The sequence below is a fragment of the Leucopleurus acutus genome (genome assembly GCF_964270905.1).
Source record: "Leucopleurus acutus genome assembly, chromosome: 16".
Classification (NCBI taxonomy): Eukaryota; Metazoa; Chordata; class Mammalia; order Artiodactyla; family Delphinidae; genus Leucopleurus; species Leucopleurus acutus.
Genome location: NC_139158.1, coordinates 51,262,174 through 51,273,549, shown reverse-complemented (window position 1 = coordinate 51,273,549; position 11,376 = coordinate 51,262,174).

The following is an 11,376-nucleotide window of genomic DNA, read 5'->3' as shown; positions in this document are numbered from 1 at the left end:
GTTGTGGCCCCTCCCGTTGCAGAGCACAGGCTCCGGACACGCAGGCTCAGCAGCCATGGCTAACGGGCCCAGCCGCTCCGTGGCATGTGGGATCTTCCCAGACCGGGGCACGAACCCGTGCTCCCCGCATCGGCAGGCGGACTCTCAACCACTGCGCCACCAGGGAAGCCCTGGTTCCTTGACTTACTGGGTGGAATTGACTTGGGGAGTTACAGTTATTGACACATTTTCCCAGCACCGCCAGATACAGTAGACACTAGCCCCATGCGACTACTGAGCACTTGAAAAGTGGCTAATTTGAATTGAGATGCGAGAAGTGCTGTTAAATGTAAAATGCACACCAAATTTCAAAGATTTGGGCAAAAAAGATTCAATCATTTTTATATTTTCTACATGTTGACATGATAATATCTTGCATGTACTATCTTAAAAACAGGTATTATGATTAATTTCACCTGTGTCTTTTTACTTCTGAAAGTGGTTCCTGGAAAATTTTAAGTGACACAGGTACCTCACAATAGTGGCTCAGAATAAACGTTTTGGACAGTGCTGCACTAAGGAATGTCCCCACTCTACAGAGTGAAGGCTCCTTACTGCAAACACCTGTACTTTCTACCCAGGGGGCTCCTATCAGGCTGTGGGAACTCACTGAGCCCGTTTTGCAGGACAAGGTGGTCCTGTCAAATCCTTAAGGACCCTGGAAGCAGCACGGAACCAGTGGTAGAAAGTGAGCTGAATAAATTCACCAGCTTTCTTGACTTTCCTTTGGGACAGTTCAGAGGCGCATTCTATAATGTTTCACGGAGTTCCCCAGCAGGACTGAGCCACCATTACCCACAAGGCCAGCTCCCTCAGTAACATTCCTCATTGAATTCTTTCCCTTCCCCATCTCACCTCCCCTCACCCAGTTGTTTCCTGAAATTATTTCCCCAAGAAATTATACTCGCATTAGATCTTTTCTCAAGGTCTGCATCAGGGAGAACCCAAATGAAGACAACAGAGAAGACAGAATAAAACAGAGAAAAACCTACCAGACACGTTCCATACCTGTAAAGGCAGTTTATGAAGAGTTGAAATAAAACTAACAACCCCTTAAAGCTAAAGTAAAGTTAACAGCTGTCGTGACCATCACACCTATTGTTCTTGCTTTATCAAAGACAGAATAAAAATAAAACATGTGAATTTAGAAAGAAAACATATGTTCAATTCCACCAAATCTAAATGTAGGTTTTTTTTTCCTCCTAGATCTTTTATTGGATTGCACTCAACTCAGTTTTTAGGAAAATTTTTATAGCTCTGTTCTCTTCTCCGGTTCTGTCTGGCAAAATTTGACTTTTTAAAAGAAACACCAGAGTTCAGAGATTCTGAGATTGAATGGAGGGTTTTGTCATCCTTCAACATGGATTTGAATCCTTAGGCCAGATGCCCCATCATTTTCTCCTGTGTGAAATGGCCTGATTTCAAGAACAGTGCAAATTTACTAAAAATAAACCTTCAACATTCTATGTCTTCCAAGAGCATCTTCATGCTGGTCTGTTTTTAAACTTTTATTTGAATTCCTTTCCTCTTCTCTCCAAATACTTTAGTAGTAATAAATAAGTCAGTTCCCCAGATAAAATACACCCCCTCTTTATTACCTTAGAGTACATAACCCATCATCACAGCATTTTAGGCTCTAAGCCCTATGGCGACAAGAATAATCAAACATTGAACTCAGGTACCAACAAAAGTAAATATGGAGATTGGCTGCACTTGGTCTATAAATAACAGGATTCTTTGAGGAGGAGGAGTTTGCTTCAGAAGCTCTGCCCCGGGAGCTTCTTCATAGTCTTACTTGGATGCAGCCTCTTTTATACTTTTCTACGAGAGCAAATGCATGCAACAGCTTTCTGGGACAAGGAGTGTGTCCATGCATGCCTTTTCCTCCGGGGGCAGGCTTAGGTGGGAAAAAGGGTGTTGTTGAGTCATTTATCCAACAGCCTGAGATGTGATGTCCTTCCTAGCCTCTTGCTTTGTGGTGAACTCATCATGCTATTAACAGAAACATAGAACCCAGCATCTTATAGCTTCCCAACACTGGGGCCAACTTAGCATGGAAAGGCAGAGGCTCGAACACATGAATATTTTCTCATCTACTGAAGATCACTAGATCTGTCTTGCTCCACACACCAAGCCTGGGCATCCGTGATTCCTCCCTGCTATTGAGGTCCACCAAGGGCAAGCTCAATTCCCATCCTCTGCAGTCTCATGAGAGTGCTGGGAAGGGAGCCTTTGAGCAGGGGTGTGCTGAGGCCAGCTGGCACAGGACAGTGACAGCCTGTGGTCCCAGCTCCACTCCAGTGACATCACCCTGACAGTTGGAAATTGGCCCCGTGGTGGGAGTATTTACATCACAAACATCAACCTAAGTTATAATTCAGGGCCTCCTGGCCTGGAGCGTACCTTGCTAAACATTTACCAGCACACCCCTGAATTGGCGGGAACTAAAATGAACAAAGCTTATCAAAATCAAATGTGTCCTATCCACGCAGGATAAAATCATGCCCTAATAAGGACAAGACATGCCCCGGTCAGGTCCACAGGCTCCCTTCTCTATGAAGTGTTTTGTCTTTTGCCTGGAGGCCACGTCTAAGGAAAAGAAAAGGCAGCAAAGCTTTTCCCAACCAAGAAATAGGTCCCAGCACTCACTGAGTTTGGGTCTAGGTCTGCTTTCCAAAAGGGACCAAACCCTTTGTGACTCCCTCCAGTCACAATACAGTCCCTTGAGGACCTACACACTAATGTCATCTTTGCTTAGAGCCTAAGAATTTTTAATGAGAAAGCAGGCGAGCATCCATTATAGGAAAAAATTCAAATGAGGAAGATTTCACTTAATACTGTGTCTTATAACAGGGAAACCTAGGGGGTGGAGGGGGGGAATCTAAAGAGTATGGGAGTTACAAAAGCAGACTCTAGCTTTGCCTCTTTATTTTACTGTCTTTTCACTGCTAAACATCTGATAATACTGTGCTTTAAGGAAATTACTCTGTAGCACATTTAGGTTTGTAAGAACCTATTTCCAATCACAGTTTATAGATAAGTATTCATCCATTTGCATTTCAGGAAACAACTTCTATTCCACAGGGTAAACAGATTATCATGATTACCTTTGGAGAGGCAGTCAGCTGTAAGGCTGATTGTGGCCTCACACCTATTGGAAATCTAAGGTTGTTAGACTTCACAGAATTACCTGGAGAGCTTGTTAAAACACACATTTCTGAGCCCCACCCCCAGGGATTCTGAGTCAGTAAGTGGGGCCCATGAATTAGCATCTCTAACAAGCTCCCAGGTGAAAGCGATGCTACTGGTCACAGACGTCACTCTGAGTAGCCCTGCTCTACACAACGCTACACCTTGAATAAGGAGAGATGATGTCCGTGGTACAAGGTACAGAAAAGAGGCACTCCTGGTCCCATACAGGGGTCTTCTGTTAAACCCATAAGTAGTGCTGTTACAATGTTTACCCAAACACAGCTGGGAGTGACTCCCTGGAGACAAGAAGATTAGCTCCCTGGTGACGGAATGTTGGGTCACGGAGATCATCTTATAGGACACCAGGAGACTCTATTAAGTTCTACACCCAAGGTTACATTCAGGTCATAATATATACCAACCATTTCATTCTCTATTTAATATCCACCTATGAACCATTTAGTCAAATAAAACTTTTAGGTAAGTACACAGCTTCATATTGTAATAAGTTGCTCCCCTACTGGGAAGTGTCCCTCTGCCCCCATTTTTTTCCCAGGGCTTGTATTGAAAGGTATTTAAATATTTGTAATTAAATCAAACAGTGTACTTGCCCCTTCCATGTGGTTTTATGGACTATCTGTGGCAGCCAGAGTGTTCCAGCCATATGAGGCATATTCACTGCAAATAATGATGGCTTTTCTTATGTTTCAAAAAGCAGAACACCCCGCAATTCAAAAAAAAAAGAAAGAAAGAAAAGAAACAGGAAAAAAAAAAAGAGAGAGAAGCTTCAATAGCTCATTCCAGACCTTTAGGGCAATGACAAAATAATAAAAATGTCTTAAAACATTATCATTTATTTATCCATGCTATACACCAGAAGTCCCAGTATTGAGGGTTGAATGATAAGTTTGATCAACAGTCCATTCTGGGAACAACCAAAAAAATGGCTCTTGTTTTCAATTCTCAGCAAAACTATCCCACACAGATCTGCTGTTCTCCCATTCGAACTTGGAGTCAAAAGCCATGTGAATAGTCAATACTGCTTCAACAATCCATCAACCAACTCTGACAGAATGCCCAGAAAGTGTCCCAGAATTTCAAGTTTTTGATGGTTTAGAGAAAATGCATATTTATCGGAGTTCAGCTTCTTTTTGAAGTTCATCATCCGTATCAACTCATTTGACATTGATACTCTTCCCTCGAAATTACAGGGCCTGTTCTAAAAAGACAGCTCATTCGTTTAGCACTGCAGATTATGTTAAGTAGTTTTCCTTACAGCATGAGCATATGAAGTATCACTAGTGTCACTAAAGAATTAAACAAAGATTTCTCCCCCCAATTGTGGGTAATAATATAGGCTGATACGAACTGACAGAAATGATAAAGGGGGAAGTTATCTTCAGCTTTACTCTTCCTAATGTCACTGTTTATCGTAGGAAAACCAACATCATCTTCCAGGCATGATGCCACATTAATCCAAACACACACAAGGTCTTCTCCGCTTTTGTGCGGCTCTTTCCCTTGATCCAGGCATCTCTTCAAGGCAGGGTGGTGATTGCTAAGAATCCCTCTTCTTGAAGTTAAATTCCTACCTGATTTCTAGGCAAATATAGATTAAACAATACAGTGAAGTTGATCCCAAGAAGACTGACATTTTGCCAAAATTTTACAGAATAAATGGAGGCATGAAACTACAGAAGAAATGGAATGCATGGTATTTTCTCACCTTTTTAATTTCAAAACATTTCAGAACCATAGAAAACTTGCCAGAGTAGAAGATTCATACCCATATAACCTTCACCTGCCTTCAAAGGTTAACATTTTGCCACATTTGCTTTCTCTGCCTCTTTCTGTATGTGTACTCTATATGTATACATAATTACACACATACTTACATGCATGCACACATACAAACATATGCATATACGTTTTGGGGAATCATTTGAAAGTTACTTGCCAAAATGACACTTCACTCACAAGTATTTAGTAGATCTCTCATAAGGCTAAAGCCGGTCTCCCACATGACCACAGTATACTGACTGCATCTGAGAAATTTAACGTTGATACAATATAATCTAATATACAGTCCATAGTCAAAGTCTCCAAATTCTCCCAGTAATGTTCTTTATAGCTTCATTTTCCCAGTATCCAATCCATTACCACACACTACATTTATACATAAGGAGTTGAAACTCCTTTAATCTGGGATAGTGTGTTGGCATTCGTGACAGTGACATTTTAAGCATATTCTAAATAGACATTTCTCCAAAGAAGACATAAATATGACCAAAAAGCACATGAAAAGCAGCTCAACATCACTAATTATTGGAGAAGTGCAAATCAAAACTACAGTGAGGTATCACCTCACACCAGTCAAAATGGCCACCATAAAAAAGTCTATAAACAATAAATGCTGGAGAGGGTGTGGAGAAAAGGGAACCCTCCTACACTGTTGTTGGGAATGTAAATTGGTGCGGCCACTATGGAGAACAGTATGGAGGTTCCTTAAGAAACTAAAAATAGAGCTATCATATGATCCAGCAATCCCATTCCTGGCCATATAGCTGGAGAAAACCATAGTTTGAAAAGATACACGCACCCCATGTTCACTGCAGCACTATTTACAATAGCCAAGACATGAAGCAACCTAAATGTCCATCGACAGAGGAATGGATAAAGAAGTTGTGGTACACATATATAATGGAATATTACTCAGCCATAAAAAAGAATGAAACAATGTCATTTGCAGCAACATAGACAGACATAGAGATTATCATAGTAAGTGAAATAAGGTCAGACAGAGAAAGACAAATATCATATGATATCACTTATATGTGGAATCTAAAAAGATTATACAAATGAACTTATTTACAAAACAAATAGAGGCTCACAGACTTTGATGACTTCTGGTTACCAAAGGGAAAAGGTGGAAAGGAGGGATAAATTAGTAGTTTGTATTAACATATACACACTACTATATATAAAATAGATAATCAACAAGGACCTACTGTATAGCACAGGGAGCTCTACTCAATATTCTGTAATAACCTATATGGGAAAAGAATCTGAAAAAGAATGGATATATGTATATGTACAACTGAATCACTTTGCTGTACACCTGAAACTAACACAACACTGTAAATCAACTATACCCCAATATAAAATAAAAATTAAATTTAAAAAAGTACTGTACAGCCAAGATTTTTCAAGAATGATCCTCAGTTTAGTTTTCCTGATTTTTTTTCTCATGATTGCATTCAGATTTAACAGTTTTGGCAAAAATACTGCCTAGCTAACATTACATCTTTTCCTAATGCATCTTAAGGAGCACGTGGTTTCAGTTTGCCCCATTACTGGCAATTTTAAATTTGATCAGTTGGAAAAGGCAGTGTCTGCTAAATCTCTCCATTTCAATGGTATTTTTTCCCCTTTTTAAGCAATAGATAATCTGTGGGTGACACTTTGAAGACTATGTGAATATTCTCTTGCTCAACAACCTTTAAGCTGGTGGTTAGCATCCATTGCTGACTCTTGCCTAGATCAATTATTGCTATGGTGTTTGCAAAATAAGCATTATATATTGTGGAGATAGAGTCCAATGCAAAAGCCCATTAACTCATATACAGAAAACAGTTTTCATCAGGATTGATCCTGTTACGGTTTAATAGTTTCCTCTTCAGTTTCTGAGAAAATGCAACACTATTGGATAATTCTTTGAGTACAGCTGTCAGTTATTTTTCTAGGATAATTCAGATCTATGCAAGGACGGAAATGCACAGATATGAATTGAAACAAGTCCTTTAAAAATAACAAATGGACTTCCCTGGTGATGCAGTGGTTAAGAATCCGCCTGCCAATGCAGGGGACATGGGTTCAAGCCCTGGCCCGGAAAGATCCCACATGCTGCGGAGCAACTAAGCCTGTGCACCACAACTACTGAGCCTGCACTCTAGAGCTCATGAGCCACAACTGCTGAAGCCCGTGCACCTAGAGCCCATGCTCCTCAACAAGAGAAGCCACCGCAATGAGAAGCCCACGCACCACAACAAAGAGTAGCCCCCACTCACCGCAACTAAAGAAAGCCCGAGCGCAGCAACAAAGACCCAATGCAGCCAAAAATAAAAAATATAAATAAATTAATTAATTAATTAAAATAAAAATAACAAATGGCATGAATGGTCTCTGTGGCAGTGACGTTTACAGTGCATCAAATATCCACATGCTTTCTCACATTTACCAGTTGCCCTTGCAGTGGGGAGGGACCAAGTAACTAGTTCTGACCAATGAGCCGTGAGTAGAAGTGACAAGTCACTTCTGAGCTGAATTCCTACAAATTCATAACCCTCATCTCTTTCCTTTGCTTCAGCAGTGACCATGGAGATTAAGTGTTGAAATGAGGAGTCAGAACAATAGAAGCAGCCCAGGTTGCTAAATCATTGCATTGGAAACAGTTGCCCTGAAGAGTTGCCTGACCTACAGCAGACTTGGCATGAGTGGGAAATAAACCCCTATGTGCTGAGCTGCTGTGATTTGGGGTTGTTTATTACCACAGCATAGTCTAGTCTATCCTAATATCTCTAAAAGCCAATTTTTGTCAAGTCAGAATTTTACAGAACCACCTTAGTATTAGAATGGTGGTTTATTAATTTATCCACGGTAATAATGCATTTGATGCAAAAACACTGGTTATCTACAGAACAACCTTCCCTACTCTTCCCCCTCTCCCCTTTTTCTCTGACAGCCAAACTTCAGTATAACAGATGACAATGAGAGTTAGTGGTATCCTGGAGCTGTTTTAGGAGAGCTGCTTTGCAAGCTGGTTGATGTAACATTGTTACCTTGAAATTGACCATGAAGAGAGTTATTACACTCAAAAAACTGGCAAAATGGTACACATTGGCCCCATTTCCCTCACCCTCATGCAGAGAGCTGGTTGTTGAACATTTAAACAGCACATAACTGACTATTTTCTTTTCCAGGTTCAAATAGGAGATGGGCCTATGACCCAATATTCAACAATAAGACTTGAGGGAAAATTGGATATGGAACTTCAAGAAAGACTTCTCTCCCTATTAAAAATGAAACTGTATATATATCCAAAAGAAATGCATGCACATGATCACTAAAAGATATGTACTAGCATGTTCATTATAACACTCTTCACTGTAACCCAAAACTAGTTAGCATTCAAATGCTCATCAACAGAACAGACAACAAAATACTATAAGGCAATGATAATAACTTGCAACTGCACACAAAAAATGGCTGGGAATGTCACAAACATAATTAGTAAAAGAAGCCAACACAAGACATATTAGATGAGATTCCATTTAGATGAAAGTTCAAAACAGGAAAAATTAATCTGTGGTGTTAGAAATTTAAAATTATACAACTAGTTACACTTGGAGAAGGTAGTTATGGAAAAGAAACCTATGAGAGACTTCTTGGGTCTATTTATATTGTGTTTCTTGATCTGGATGATGGTTCCCAGATGCATTCAGTTTGTGAGAATATATCAAACGTATGTATACTTAAAATATGTACATTTTTCTGTATGTATAATATACTTCTATAAAATGTTTTTTTTAATAAAGAAAGATAAGAGAAAGAAGAGACGAAAGAAAAGAGAAGAGGCTGACTTTGCTTCTCCTTCCTACATTAAGACATGTCTATGTGAGACCTGGATGCCTAGACCCACGGCAGCCATCTCAACCAACACAGAGGGGAGCAGAGCTGGATCCCTGAGGACAAAGTTGAACCGCTGCACCAATCTTGTAAGTCCTCTGGATCTCTTGTTTTGGAAATAATAAATATCATTTTTGTTTGGCCTACGGTAGTCATGTCATCAAAATTATTCATTCTGATTTTGGATGGAGGCAGCCTTTGGTATTAAATGAAGAAAAAAATCTGAATGTCAGGCTTGCAAAGCAGAATGATTAACCTATTCAATAGTTGTCAATACTGCATCAGATAATCAACAAGGTTGTCTTACTCCATCAGAACTGCTATAACAGAATACCGCAGACTGGGTGGCTTATCAGCGACAGGGTTTTGTTGCTCACAGTTCTGGAAGCTGGGAAGCCCAAGAATAAGGTGCCCTCATGGGTGCCTTTTTTGTGAGAATCCTCTTCCCATTCATACGCCAGCACCTTCTTGCAGTGTCCTCACATGGAGAAGGGGCTAGGGATCTCTATGGAGGCTCTCTTATAAAGGCAGTAATTCCGTTCAGGAGGGCTCCACCCTCATGATTAAAACACCTTCCAAAGGCCCCACCTAGGATTTCAACATATGAAGTTTGGGGGGATACAAACATTCAGACTGTAGCAAAGGTTACCTTGGTCATTCTATTTATCAAATCAGGTCCCACAAGGACTCACCTATCTGCTCAAATGTCACCTCCTCAATAACAAAACTATTTACCTTTACTACTTATATATAAATATTATTTATATTTATTCTGTAATAACAGCATTTCTGCACTCCTGTCACCTAGTTCTTCCTCTTGCCCTACTTTATTGTCATGAGCACACCTATATCTCTGGAATTATATTCTCTGACTCTATGTTTCTCTTCTAGGACATGAGCTGTACATCAAAACAAACAGTAGAGAGACATTTTTCACCTCATTCAATGTGGACTCTACAGTGTCTAAAACTGAGTCTGGCAGAGTGTGGACAATCAATAAATGTTTTTTAAATAAATTAATAAAGAAGGAATGCAGATCTCCAGGCAATATTTAAGCTTTCCACCAAGTACCTATTGGCTCAATTTGGGTTTCCTTGTTCTTTGTGTCCTACAGTCATGCCATGATTTCCCTCTTTCTTCCTGCCGGATATGGGTGCCAGGCAGGTCTGGTGGCACTGGGGGAGTTTCCTGTCCTACTGGTACTGGGATTCACCTATGTCACCTAGTTTTATTCTAAACATAGTCCGTGGGTTTTCAGTCTTGCTACCTCATTGTCCTCTTTTTGTAAGAGGATTTTAAAAAGATGATAAACGATGCCTCCCTAAACTGCTGACACCTTCCCAGAAATCCCTCTGTCATTTATCAACATTTTCAAAAATAACCCAATGACAAGCCTCCCTTTTAACACAGTAAGAAAACAGAGCTACAACTTATTAGGACTGAACTTCTGACTAAGCAGAAGCACAGCAGAGCAAATCTAGCATGATTAACATTTCTTAGAGAAGTGACAATACAGGCACCCAGCAGAAACGAACAGGCGTTGAAGCAGGACACACTTCCAAGGATGTGGGGATGAGGCTTTCCTCTCTCATAATCGGAAGAGTGAATATTATCTGCAGAGTCTGTCCATGGAATAAAACATGCCATCAAAATACAAGGCAGAGTTTATGCTAGTCCCGCGACATCCCTGCCAGGCTGCGTAAGCACACAGGTGTCCCTGTGACAGGCGCTACCCCCCAGCCATCAGTACTAAAAATATTTCTTTGCTGCCACTGCTGCAGGGTAAAGACTTTGACATAGTTTACCAGATTTGGCTAAAGCTTTTCCCCTTCTTTTTTTACTTTCAATGAGGCTCTGAACTCTTCCCCTCAAAACTGAACCTGACAATTGCAAACCAAAGAGATTTAAGAGAACAAATGGGCTCCAAGCTTTCCTTCAAGGCCATTAAACAGACTTCATGTGCCTTGAGTTCAGCTGTGGGCCAGAGAGAGCACATCCAAGGTACAGAGCAAATGGAAACATTTCCACAAAGGTAATGGAATGGAACAGCTTCACCTTTTCTCTAAATATTTGGCTGTGATTCCTCTTCTTTTCATCTGTTTTAAACTCCCCAGCAGCCACTCCCCATGTGATGTGACCTCTGGTATTGAGATGAACTATTTTGAGAGGAAACAGCTTTTTTAACAACTAAATATGGTATAAAGAAACCAGAAGTAGATGTGATCTGCACAAATGTGTGAATCATTCTACTGAGGAGATCTGCTCTAAAGGAAAAGAGAAAATGGGGTGATAGGTGGAGGGGCCGAAAGTCAAGAGAATTTCTTTTTTAGATGGAGAAAAATTAAGAGCACATGGATGTGATGCAGAAAGGCAACACTGATTCAGGGCAGAGGAAGGAGTTGCCAGAGCAGGCAAGAAAGGATGGCGCTCCACTTCGGAAGAGGAGGGCTTGAAAGTTCC